Raw genomic sequence first — 14,053 nt, 5'->3', positions numbered from 1 at the left:
CACCACAGCATCAGGAACTGTATTAAAAGGGTTGTAGCATTAGGAGGGTTGAGAATCATTGACTTAACATATAAATATATGTACATAAAGCTATTTGTCTATCATTATACATAATTCTATTAACATATATACATGCCTGTATTTGGACCTCTATAAAATCTTTGCCTCCTAGTTCTTTTCTCTGTTTCCTTTTACTTTCCTCTTGTCCTGCTATCATGTTCAGCCTTTATTCAGGTTTCAATAATTCCTCTAGGCTACATTGCCCTTCATCAAGCCTCACCAGGCATCCTACACCTTCCTACCATCTTTTAGGATCACCTGTTGTTCCCCTATCCCTGGGTTGGTTGAAACCCCTCTTCCTTTTCCCCACCGCCCCTTGTCCTATTTGCTCCTGTAACCATCGGTCCCATTGTTTCCTCCTCCAGATTGTTTATCCCACCTATCTTATTTAGATAGACATGCAGAGACAATAATAAGCACAAAAACAAGACAGAACAATGAAAAGCCACCAAAAAAAGCAAATAAAACAAAACAATGACAACAAAGAAAAACCTATGCTCTTTCTTCTTTAAAATATTTGTCTAATGCAATAACCTGTTTAGTTTCTTTACTGCTTCTTTCATGAGCGTTGATTATGGAGCAAAGTAAAATGACTTCAATTTTTCTCCATTTTTATGATATTTTCTATTCTATTGATATTTTCTATTGGATATTTTGGAATTCTTTATGCTGAGGTACAATTCATACTGAAGTCTGTAGTCTTTCTGAGTGTACTCTTCTCTTTTTGTTAGATAGCACTAGATCTTTGTACACTTCATCAATAACTGCTTTACTTGTTCTCTCAAGCTACATTTAAAATGTTCCTTTTAGGACAAATGTTTTATACGTCATAATTTCTTCCACACTCTAATTGCTCTTCATCCCAAACAAGTTTCAGAGTCTTTTCTGACATGCATTTTGATCTTTACTTTCTTTCATCTCTTTCTAATGAACTTTGTGCTTTCTTCATGCATGATGATCTTGATGTAGTCCCACAACCCCTCGGTTAAGTCATTTGTGTTTAACACATCAAATGTGTCCTTGTGATGGTCTACAAATTCACGTGGGATGTACCTAAGATTGTATTCTGACTCTCATGAAGTTATTTTAACTTTCTTCAGCTCCAGTATGAACTAGCATATGCGCAATTGATGGTGTGATCCACGTCTGTCCCTGATTTTGTTTTGGCTAATACATTGAGAGTCAATAATCTCTTTTAAAATATGTAGGTGGTTTGACTGCTCTATATCTCATCTGGTAAGAGTCACATGTGACGTTTAAGGTTTTTTAAAACATATGTAGATCTTGAAAATAGGTATTTGCAATGAAGCAGTCATTCATCTGGCAAAAGTCTAGCATAAAATCTTCAATTTTGTTACTATCACCAAGGCCATATTTTCTGTACTTATCTTTCCTGTTTGTTTCCAAATTTCTCATTTCAATCACCAATGATTATCAATGCAGCTTGATTATATATTTGAGCATTTTCAGACAGAAGAATTTAGTAATTTCTTCAACTTTTTAAATTATTGGCCTTCATGCTTGGTGTGTAAATTTTAATATTTGGATTAAATGGTCTTCTTTGTAGGTATACAAATATTAGCCTATCACAGACAGCATTGTTCTTTAATATAGACCTCTGTGTGTTTTTTATTCTCAATGAATGTGATGCCATTCCTTCTGAATTTGTCAGAAAATTAAAACAACTCCATAAGAGCCAAACTATGACCTTGAATATGCACCATCTCAAGCATAGCTTAGACCCATTGGAAACTAAGGCCCCCAAATGTGATGAGGTGTGGGATGGCATTAAGAATATCATACAGGAATAAATCAAAGGGTCATTAAAAAGACAGGAAAGAAAGAAATGGTCAAACAGGTTGTCAGGAGAGACTCTGGAACGTTTCTTTCACATTAGAGTAGCTGAAGCAAATGGAATAAACACTGTATCAAAAGAATTGAATGGAAATCTTCAAAAGCAGTTCTGTAAGATAAAGTATTGCAGTAAAATGTATAAAGAACTGAAGTTAGAAAGTCAAAAATGAAGAGCATGCCCAGCAATTTTCAAGCTGAAAGAATTGAAGAAAAAATCTGTATTATATTTTAAATATTGAAGTATTCTAGATTATTCTATGGACAAAGGAAGTAGCCCTCGTGGTGTGTAAAGTCGCTAACAAAAAGGTCCACTGGGGAAAAACACCAGAGAAATATGAGGTTTTCTACTCCCAAAAAAAGTTAAAATCTCAGAATCCATAGAGACAGTTCTATTCTGTCCTACATGGTCTCTGTAAGTGGGCATTAGGTCAGTGGCAGTAATTATGAACAACGTAGCTCTGGTGATGAGGTAGGCTACTCAGTGACCTGCTTGCTATCCACAAGATCAACAGCTGGAACCACCAGCCACTCTGGGAAGAAAGATGAAACTGCCTGTTCCCATACAAATTGAAAGTCAAACACCTAAATGGGCAGCTCAACACAGTCCTACGACATCATTAGAAATCAGATATCAATAGATGGCAATGACCTTTTCGTTTGCTGGTTTGTTTGGGGTTTATGGACAAAGTATTGAGTGATGTAGCAAACTTCAAAAGAAATGGAATGAATGCATAGTGTCACTGTACCAAAAAGAATGGCTAATCAATCAACCATTTCAAAAGGTAGCATCTGAATGAGTACTGAAGGAAGAACTCTGAGCAGCACTGAAAACATTAGTGAAAAACAAGGCTCCAGGAATTGTTGGAATATCAATTGAAATGTTTCAGCAATTGATTACGCACTGGAATCACTCACTTAGCTATACAAATGAATCTGTATGACAGCTACTGAGCCCTCAAACTGCATATCTATATTTGTGCCCATTCCAAAGAGAAGCTACTCAAAATAATATAGAGATTCTCCAACAAAATCATTAATATCACATTTAATTAAACACTTGATTAAATTTTTTTTTGAAAATGATTGCAATTTTAGCCAAATTCAGAAAAGGATGTGGCACCAGGGATATCACTGCCGGCATTGAGGTGTTTTATGGTCTGTGCAATGGCATGGGACTATATGGACCATATCAAACTATATGTAACATTGAGGAAAAGGGAAATTCCAGAAAGCTTCATTGTCTTCAAGGTGAAATTGTACATGCATCAAGGGGGTGACTAAGGAAACACAGAGTTGTCTAAATCAGGAAAGGTGTGTGTCAGGGTTGTATCATTTTACTATAATTATCTAATCTGTATAAGGTACAAATAACCTGAGAAGCTGAACTCCTTGAAGACAAATTCAGGATAAAGATTGGGGGAAGAGTTATTAACAATCTGTTATATGCAAGTCACATAACCTTGCCTCCTGAAAGTAAAGAGGTCTTAAAATATTTGTTGATAAAGATCAAGGATTATAGCCATTAATGGGATTATAACTCAATGTGAGTAAAACAAAATTTCTCACAACTGGACCAAGAAGTAACAACATCATGAAGAGAGGAAAGTGTGATGCTGTCAAGATTTTGTTTTCCTTGTAACCACAATCAATGTTCACGGCAGCAGCAGTCAAAATCAAATCATGGCTTGCACTGGTTTGTAAGACCTTTTAAAAGTGTTAAGGACCAGAGTTGTAACTTTGAGGACAAAGATGTGCCTAACCAAAGAACATATATTTTTAGTCACCTCATAAACATGTAAAGTGTGAATAATGATTAAAGAAGACTGAATAAAAATTGATGTATTTGATGGTATTGAAGGAATATTTTGAATGTATCATAAACTTTCAGAAGAACAAGCAAATCTGTTTGGAGGTAGTCAGAATGCCCCTTAGAAGTTAGGCTGAGAAGATTCTTTGTCACTGGTAATTTGGACATACAATCCTAGTTATGCATTGAGCTGCCAACCACAAGACAAGGCAAGGATTTCTATTCCTGTAAAGTTTTACAGTCGCAGAAACCCACAGAGGTAGTTCAACCTTGCCCCACACGGTTGCTAACAGTTGGAATCTGTTTGATGGCAATGAATTTGGTTTTCTGGATTGCAAGAGACTAGTCTCTTCAGAAGGACATCATGTTGGATTAGTGAAGGGCCAGCGTGAGAGAGAAAGACCCCCATATTGATGAATTGACAATGGACTCAAATATTACAATTTTAATGATGACTCAGGACTGGGCAATGTTTTATTCCATTGTGCATAAGGTCAATACAATCAAAACCTACTCTCTGGCACCTAGCAACAATAACATGACTTGTGTGATTTTTTTGGATTTTTTTTACCCATCTATGTATTTTTTTTTCACCCATCGCATGGCCTGCCTGCTAGGTGGTGGATTAAAAATATGATGAAGCAATGCGCTGATGTCAAACAGACTTCTGTGCTCTCCATTCTACTGTATAGAAGTGGTGTGATTTTGAGCATATTGTGCAAAGCAGGTTTCAGATTTTACTTGTTTGGAAGTTGTGGTCATGATTATATCAAGCTTTTTGTTTGTTTTAGAATTAAATATAGAATGTAACCAGCTAAGTTGATTTAAAAAAATAAAAATTAAAAAAATTAAATTAAATGTTAGATACTTCTTTTCTTTTCTTTATCTCATTTCACACTGCTATATTGATTTAGAGGTAGCTGCAGACTTCCTCTGACTTTTCATGGAAGAGAGAGTTAAACTCCTCAGCTCAATGCTAACTCTCTTGGGGCAGATGGCAGACATGTGTCAACATCCTGAATATTTATTACTCTATTCTGATCCCAAGTTTCACTTCCACAGCACTATACTTCTTTGCTGAGTTCAATGATTCATTGCAATGCCACCCAGAACTCAGATAGTAAAATACTCATTAGTTTATTAGGGAAGCTAGGAGGTCATAAATCAACATCGAAATGGTCAATGTGGTAGTTAGATTTTATGTCAACTTACATTTGTATGAAAGTACAGGATGGCATCCAAATTATCCATTAGGTCGCAGTCTGATGATGCTTCTTTGGGGTTGTGTTCTTTTCTGCAAGGCAGATAATGAGAGCGTCTCCTTCCTCTCTCTCTGTCCATTCACGCTCCCTGCTTGCTGGATATCTCCAAAGGAAAGGAAACTCCATGCGGGGTGATGTTCCTGGATGCAACTACAAGCTCTCTGCACCCTGCCATGTTTCCACTAAACTTGAATCCATGAGACTCCATGCCTGCCAGCCTGTGATTTCCCTGCATCCCCCAGCACATTTCTGCATCATCCAACCTAGAGAGGCCCCAGGAAGCACTGGTCCTGTGGACTTGAGTTGGACTCTACTGAGATGCCTTCTTAATACGAAATTACTTCCTGATATCAATTTTTTCCTTATACATAGATGATTTTTTGGGTTTTGTTTCTCAAGACAACCCAGCCTAACACAGTCATGATACAGCAATTTTCCAATTAGGACAACTCCACTCCTCAGTGGCCACAGACATACCTTTCCCTCTCTTTGGCCTCTCAAACAGGCAGGTCTTTGGCCCCTGCCCAGCTCAAGCAAGTGTTACAGAGCAGGTCTGTCTCAATCCTCATTTCATTATTTTGTAATTAGCGGCATAGTTTATCCTGTGTCTTTCCCTACAATAGGAATAGTATTCAACAAATACTATTTAATAATATTCAGTGAATAATAATGACCACAGAGTGTGCCAAAGCTATGCATGGATTCACCTTATCTAATCCTTACAAATATCTATTAAGAACTACTTATTATTCTCAACATTTTACAGATGAAAACACTAAGGGTAACAGAGGTTAAGTGACGTGTAGAAGTTCTCACAGCTAAAAGATAATACTCGCTGCCATCAGGTAGATACTATAAGACAGTGTAGACTTTTCTCCTTGGGTTTCTGAGCCTTTAAATTTTTATTGGAGCAGACGGCCTCCTTTTTCTCACACAGAGGGACCAGGGGATTCAAATCTCTCAACTTGTGTTAGCAGCTTTAGTTGAGGGCCATGCATTCCCATGGCTCCATTAAGATGCAATAGAGCCACATTTTAAACATAGATAATATAAACATCTTCAAAGACTGTTGTCTTAAAATCTGTGCTGTAATCTCTCCTTCAGACTTCAAACCAATGCTTGTTTTGTATATCTTTCATTTCTAGTACAATAGCAGAACATCACTAAGTATTTGCTCTATTATTACGTGAATGAATGAGTGAACATTAGTTTATTTGAGTGAATTGCATATTGATAGAATGGATTTACATTAACAATTATACTTGATTAGAGCCCAAGCAAAATTAGGTACTTTAAAATTAATAACTGATTTGATTCAAATACTTGATGCAATGTATTTACTTATAAAAAGGGGAATATGACATTTTAAAATTAGCATGGCATCCTCTTTTTACATATTTAAATGTTTTCTCTGACTTTAATGAATATATATATATATAAATTCCTGTTTGATTGATAGGTAGGTAGATAATAAGAAGATAGATAATCCAACAGCTAGATAAGTAAATAGGTAGAAAAATAGATTGAAAAGAAATTCTTACACAAAATTAAGTCTGTAATTTTCTCTTTATTTCTTTACCATCTTGCAAAATTTTAGACAGGGTGACCATGAGCAGCCTAACAAAATACAGAATCATCAGATTTCTCAACTGTAAAATGAGGACAATGAACTATACAGTCTCAGAGGTCCTTTCTAGCTCCATCATTTATAATCCTCTGACTTAATTTATATCATATGTTTTACTAGTGCACAACATGTTTTCTTTTAGTTTCAGACTAATTTCGGTAAGTCTATGGACTAGTACTAATTGTCATGGTTAATCTATAGGCCAATTTGTAAGGGGAAAAAATTCACTGGGGACATTGCAAAGCATCCACAATTTGAGAGGGTGGAGTGGGAGGCCTGCTGTGCCTCGATTGAAACAGCTGCTTCCAGAACCTTCAGCATCTGGGGAAGTCATCCAGTGAAAGGCCATCCACCGTGCTTTGAGCTCTCCACTGAAGCACTGCTGAACCATATGCTTAGTGAAAACCGGGCCTGTTAAACCCACACAGAGGGTTAGCTCCCCTCACCCCTTGTTTCTTCCTTGGAATGGCTTTAGAGTATTTCCAAAATATAAGTGAAATACAATTTTATTATGGTTCAGTTTTGGATGATGTTACATGCAATAACATTACTTAGGTTGAGTAAGTCTACATTGTGCCTCGTAAGTGTACAAAAGTGGAAAAAGGTAAAAGGTATTATTAAATACTTTTGCGAAACTGTAGTATTTTTTAATGTTCCATACTTATTTTTTACTTAATTCCCATAAGAGATCTTTTGCAGCAACTATTTCCAATGCAATACATGAGTCAGATATTAGGCTGGAGGCATCCACTGACTTGCATAGTTACAGTGGCCGCTGAATCAAATGTTGGCAGGCGAATGGCAAGCTTATGGTTACAGAGATGAATGAATCCAAGTTTGGCAGGGAGGCTAGCGGGATGCTGATGAGTCCTGGGATTGCAGACTGCTTCCTCAGATCCGAAGAACCACATGTGGACAGAGTGTCAGAGGCAGGATCCAGACGCAGCAGAAAGCACATTCGTTTCCCCCAGGAGCTAGTTCTATCAGAAGCAGGCAGACTTTTTCCACTGGCTACTCCACAGTTGTGACCTGACTGGACCGTTGCATCCTGTGCTAATTCAGCCTCTTACAGCCCATAATAGATCATCCTCTGGAAGTGAATACACGATCCATCACACCCTGAGTGACTATTGTTGTTAGGTGCCTTCTGTAGGTTTTAACTCTGAGCTACCCTGTGTGAAACAAAACAAAACACTTCCTGGTCCTCTACCATCCTCACAATTAGTTTTATATTTGAGCTCAGAGATGCAGCCACTGAGTTAATCTAACTCAGAGGTTCTGAACCTTCCTAATGCCGCGACCCTTTAATACAGTTCCTCATGTTGTGGTGACCCCCGACTGTAAAATTATTTTTGTTGCTACTTCATAACTGTCATCTTGCTACCTTTATGAATTGTAATGTAAATATCTGATATGAAGGATGTATTCTCATTGTTACAAATGGAACATAATTAAAGCATAGTGATTAATCACAAAAAGGAACCGATTACAAGGATCTACATGTGACCTCCTCCCTGGGAGACGGACAACAGAGAAGAGGGTGAAGGGAGATGCCGGATAGGGCAAGATATGACAAAATAATAATCTATAAATTATCAAGGACTCATGAGGGAGGGGGGAGCAGGGAGGGAGGGGGAAAAAAGAGGACCTGATGCAAAGGGCTTAAGTGGAGAGCAAATGCTTTGAAAATGATTAGGGCAAAAAATGTACAGATGTGTTTTATACGATTGATGTATGTATATGTATGGATTGTGATAAGAGTTGTATGAGCCCCTAATAACATGTTTAAAAATATATATGTACTTATATATTGTGAAATATTTATTTCTAATTACAAATAAATGAAATATTGTCTTGAAGCATGGTGTAGCATGGGTAACAGTCTTAATATAACAACAGCAAGCTATATTGCAACATTTTGGGACAGTGTGCATAAAAGGCCAACATCAGTGCAAAGGTAGAGATAGCTTCTTTCTCACCAGATCAGATAGAGGAGCACTGTCTGGGTTCCTAAAACCAGCGGAAATATGTGTTTTCCAATGGTCTTGGGCAGCCCCTGGTTGGACCCACAGGTTGAGAACTGCTAATCTATCTTGTTGAGGGTCTTTGTCTTTTCCACTGCCCTTCTCCTCTATCGAACATGATGTCCTTTCCCCGGTATTGCTTTCTCCTGATACAAATCCAAAGTACATGAGATGGTTATACCTCTTGCAGGACTTGTTTGTTCTTCCAGCAGTCCCTGGAACTTTTCACATTCTTCACCAGCATCACAATTTTAATGCAATGATTCTTCTTCCTCTATCTTTAATTAATGTTGTACTGTCACATGCATAAAAAGTGATTGAAAATACTATGGCTTGGTTCAGGTGTAACTTAGTTCTTAAAGTAATCTCCTTGCTTTTCCACACTGTTTTCTTTGTTTGTGTTTTGGTTTAGTGCAGCCAAAATTTATCCAATTCAATACATCCTTTGATCTCTTGACTACTGCTTCCATTATCGTGAAGCAAGACAACATCCTTGACAATTTTAATCTTCCTGCCATTCACCATAATGTTGCCTATTGGTCCAAGTTGTGAGGATTTTGTTTTTCTTTTCTATTGAGTTGTAATCCACATTGAAGACTGTAATCCTTGTTCTTCTCAGCAAGTTCTTAATTTCCTATTCACTTTTAGAAAGCAAGGTTGTATCATTGGCATATCAAAGGTTAATAAACCTTCCTCCAAACCTGAGGCCATATTCTTCATCATATAGTTCAAATTCTTTAAATATTTGCCAATATCCTATAGAATAAAATGGTGATAAAATACTACCCTGACACATACCTTTCTTGATTTTAAATTATTCAGTATTCCCTTGTTTTGTTCATAAAAATGTCTCTTGATTCATGTGCAGGTTTGAATCAAGCTAAAGATTATGGAATTTCCATTATTATCAAGGAAATCCATAGTTTGTGATTATTCGCATAGTCAATTGCCTTTGAATAGTCAATAAAATACAAGCAAGCATATTTCTAGTATTTTCTGCTTTCAACCAAGATCTAACTTCTGAATTCAGCTCAGATATTTTACAGTTATCTTTGATGCTGCTGTTGCAACTGTTATTGCGTGATATTCAAGAAAAATTTACTTGCATGTGATATGAATGATATTGTTCTATAATTTGTATGTTTGGAGGCTCATCTTTTAATGAATGGATAGAAATATAGATCTTTCCACACTATTGGACAAGTAGCTGTCTTCCAAATTTCTTCATATAGATGAGTGAGAGAGCATCTAGTGCTTCATCATCTTGTTGAAACATTCCAATCAGTATTCCATCAGCTCCTGTTGCTTAGAGTTTTGGAACATGTCTTCAGTGCAGATTAAACTCGTAGATCAGTACCATTCACTTTTGCTCATGCTTGTGCTACCTCCTAAAAAGAATGAGCGTAAACCTGTTATTTTTGGTACAATGACTGAGTATCTCTTCCCTATTCTTTGGATGATGTATGCATTTTCAGTATTATACCCATTGAATGGTCTAATATTGCAACTTGAGGTTGAAATTTTTTTTCAGTTCTTCCACTTTAAGCTATCCTGAGCATGTTCTGACTTTTTGGTTTTCTAACTGTAGGGTTTTTCACATTTCAGTATAATATTTTTTTCTTTGCTTTCTTGAGCTGAACTTAGAAATTTTCTGTTCAGTCCTTTGACTTCATCATTTCTTCCATTTGCTGTTACTCCATTATGATCAAGGACGATTTGTAGGGTCTCTTATGACATTCAGCTTTACCTTTTCTTTCTTCTTGTCTTTTGGACAACCTGTGCTTTCTTCATTTATGATTGCCTTGATGGCATGCTACAATTCATCAGGTCTTCTGCCATTAATGTTCAATGAGTCAAATGTGTTATTGAGATAGTCTTGACATTTTGGGGCTTATATTCAAGATTGTATTTTAGCTCTTGTGGATATTTTTACTTTTCTTTCATTTTCACTTGATCATACATGTGAGCAGTTACAGGTGATGACTAGGCCATATTTGCCAAAACCATTTAAAATCCATCCTGGCTCAACCAAAATGATACCAAACCCTAACTAGCACCGAGTTTTTCTACCTTCTATGAAAGGGTGTCTATGTCACAGAATTGACTTACTTGCATTGGGTAATAATTTTGTTTGTAAGTAACCACAATCTCAATTAGAGCTAGCTTTAAGAGCTAGCTAAACAATTAAGAAATATGTTTTCCCACAAAACTGTAGGATATTGAGGTGCTTTAGTCTTGCTTTGATTTGATTAGTCACAAGGAGCACGACTATCACTGCTTTTTCAGTTTCTCTGCTTTACCTATGAATTTGGTTTCCACCAAAAGCTGATGTCTGTTTACAACATGGGTCACATACATTCCTGTCTATATTTAGGGATGGGTGTGAAAGGATGGGCAGAAGTGAGATAGAGAAGAACAAATAGTTCCTCTTTACAATGGGAAAAGACTAAGACAACACTCTGATGGGATTAAATGCTTCTGCAGACATGTTTCCCCAAATGCCTACTGTTGTCAAGAGAGGAGCTTTGGTAACATAGTGGTTAGGCAGCGGGCTAATAAACATAAGACCAGCAGTTCAATACCAGTAACCACTGTCAGGAGAAAAGTGGACTTTCTACTCACATAGAGAGTTACAGTCTCGGGAACTCACCAGGGCAGTTCTCCCCTCTCCTACAGGTCCACTATGAGTCAGCATGACTTGATGGCAGTGAGTCGATTTTTGGTTTGTCAAAAGCCACTGGTTGCTTATCTAGTGTTTGTCCTTGTGTGCCATGGAGTTGATTGTGACTCAGCTGGTAGAGCTGCCTTGTATTATATTCTCTAAAATCTTTGAGAGTAAATTGCCATCACTTTTCTCCTGCAAAACAGTTGGTACATGTGGGTTCTAATGCTGACCTTTCAGTTAGTCACACCCAGAGCTTAACTATTGCAACCAAAAGGCTTCTTTTACTTAACTTCTCCTGATTTTCACTAATAAATCATTGTCTTTGGGTTGGTTTCGAATCATGAGGATCCCATGTGTTAGAAGAGAACTGTGCTTCATAAAGTTTCTGTGACTATAATATTTACCAAAGCAGTGCACTACACCTTCTGTTCATGGATCTGTGGCATTCAACCCTGGCACTTTTAGGTTAGTAACTCAGCATAAACCATTGGTATTATACAGGAACCTCAGTTTAATAATAGTACCTAAAAAATTAAAACTATTATTGTTCAGCCTTCCAAGGCATGTCATCAATAAACTGCAGGCAGAAATCATGTGACATTTCAAAAAAGTAACAAGACAAAATGGGTGCTAAAGCAATGTGGTGAAAAAAGCTGATGGTGCCCAGCTATTAAAAGATATAGGGTCTGGGGTCTTAAAGGCTTGTAGTTAAACAAGCAGCCATCTACCAGTGAAGCAAAAAGGCCCACATGGAAGAAGCACATCAGCCTGTGTAATCATGAGGTGTCATTATGAATAGGTATCAAAAGTTCAAAACAAAACCATCCAAATAAATGTCAAAAAGCATGGATGTAGAGAAGACCCAAAACCCACCTGTAAGATAATTGGACAATCTCTCTCAGAAGGGCCACATGAGGGGCTGATAAAGTCAGGGTGTGGTATATCACTGATGAAATACTATTATGGTTTTTGTTTTACCTCATTAATCTTGTTAGATTTGCATATGTACTTTTGTATAATTACGATCATTTGATACATGAAAGCCAAGATATATAATCTTTCAGAAGCAATAACAAAGGTAATAATTCCCTGAGGGTGCAGGAAGAGTGAGGTTAGGTATAGGGGGGATAAATGGGATCTGATATCAATGAGCTGAAGAAAGAAAAGGTTTTGAAATTTATTGTGGTAGCAATCATACAATATTGCTTGATTGAACTATGTAATGTTATATCTGTAAGGGCTTCCTATAAAATGTTTAATAAAAAATGTTAAGAGAAATACTCAATGGCATCTATATCTTACAGTTAGTTATTTTCTTTCTTTATAAGTGGAATTTAGGCATGATTCCAGATGTATAGCTGCCACAGGGAACAGTAATACATATTCTATAACTGTTTGCTAGAAGTTGACATAAATGATTGAATAAACAAATGAACAAATACGATTTCAATAGTATGCATTAAGCCTACGAGGAGGCAATTGTGAATAAAACTATCTGTTGAATATGGCTGAGGAACAGAAAGAAGTATTTCATTATTCTGGAGCACTATGGACCCCATAGTGAGTTAAGAGTTTAAGTCAGCACGTCGAAACAACCAGCCACTGCAAAGGAGAGAGATAAGACATTCTGCTCCCATAAAGAGTTACAGTCCAGGGCACAGGGACAGCTCTATTCTGCCACATAGGCTGCTATAGGTAGGAAGCAACTCAATGCCAGGGAGTTTGTGAATTTTTGCAGGGCTCCTGAAGCAATACCAAAATATCTGGCTCTGCTATTGGTATAAATCAATGCCATTTTCATTATTTTACTTGAAGCTGAACCCAGTCCCTAACATGCTATCTCTTCAACCATGTAGCATATTCCAGGGTAATTATAAGAATGAGTGACTTTCACTTGGCCTACTACTTACCTATCAGTCTATTAACTTTTAAAATCATTTTATTGGGGGCTCTCACAACATGCCATCCATCAATTGTATCAAGCGTATTTCTACACATGTTGTCATCATCATTTCCAAAACATTTTCTACTTGAGCCCTTGGTATAAGCTCCTCTTTTTTTCCACCTCTCTTCCCCACCCTCCCACCCTCATGGGCCCCTTATAAGTTATTAATTGTTATTTTCATATATTACACCACCTGCTGTCTCCCTTCTTCCATGTTACTGTTATTCGTCCCCCTGGAGATGGGGGGGGCATCTCCATCATTGTAGTCAGTTCCCCATTTCTCCCCCTTCTTCCCCCACTTTCCCCATACCCCACTGTTGTTCCTGAGGGGTTTATCTGTTCTGGATTCTATGTGTGGGGAGCTCTTATCTATACCTGTGTACATGTTCCAGTCTAGCCGGATTTGTAAGGCAGAACGAGGGTCATGATAGTTGGGGAGGGGGAAGCATTAAAGAACTAATGGAATATCATGTGTTCCATCAGTGCTGTGCTGTACCTTAGCTGTCTTATTTCCTGGTTAACTTTCTGTCTCCTACCCTCACCATTTGCATCGATATATTTGTTTGTTTGGTGTCTTCTGATGGCTGATACCTTATCCCTTCAAAATCTGGTGATCACATAGGCTGGTGTGCCTCTTCCATGTGAGCTTTGTTGCTTCCCTGCTAGATGGCCACTGTTTAGCTTCAAGCCTTTGAGACCCCAGGAACTACATCTTTTAATAGCCAAGTACCTTCAGCTTTCTTTACCACATTTGTTTATGCACCCAATTTGACTTAAGTGATTGTATTGGGAAGGTGAGCATCATATAA

The sequence above is a fragment of the Tenrec ecaudatus genome, chromosome 7 (genome assembly GCF_050624435.1).
Source record: "Tenrec ecaudatus isolate mTenEca1 chromosome 7, mTenEca1.hap1, whole genome shotgun sequence".
Classification (NCBI taxonomy): Eukaryota; Metazoa; Chordata; class Mammalia; order Afrosoricida; family Tenrecidae; genus Tenrec; species Tenrec ecaudatus.
This window is presented reverse-complemented; position numbering follows the sequence as displayed.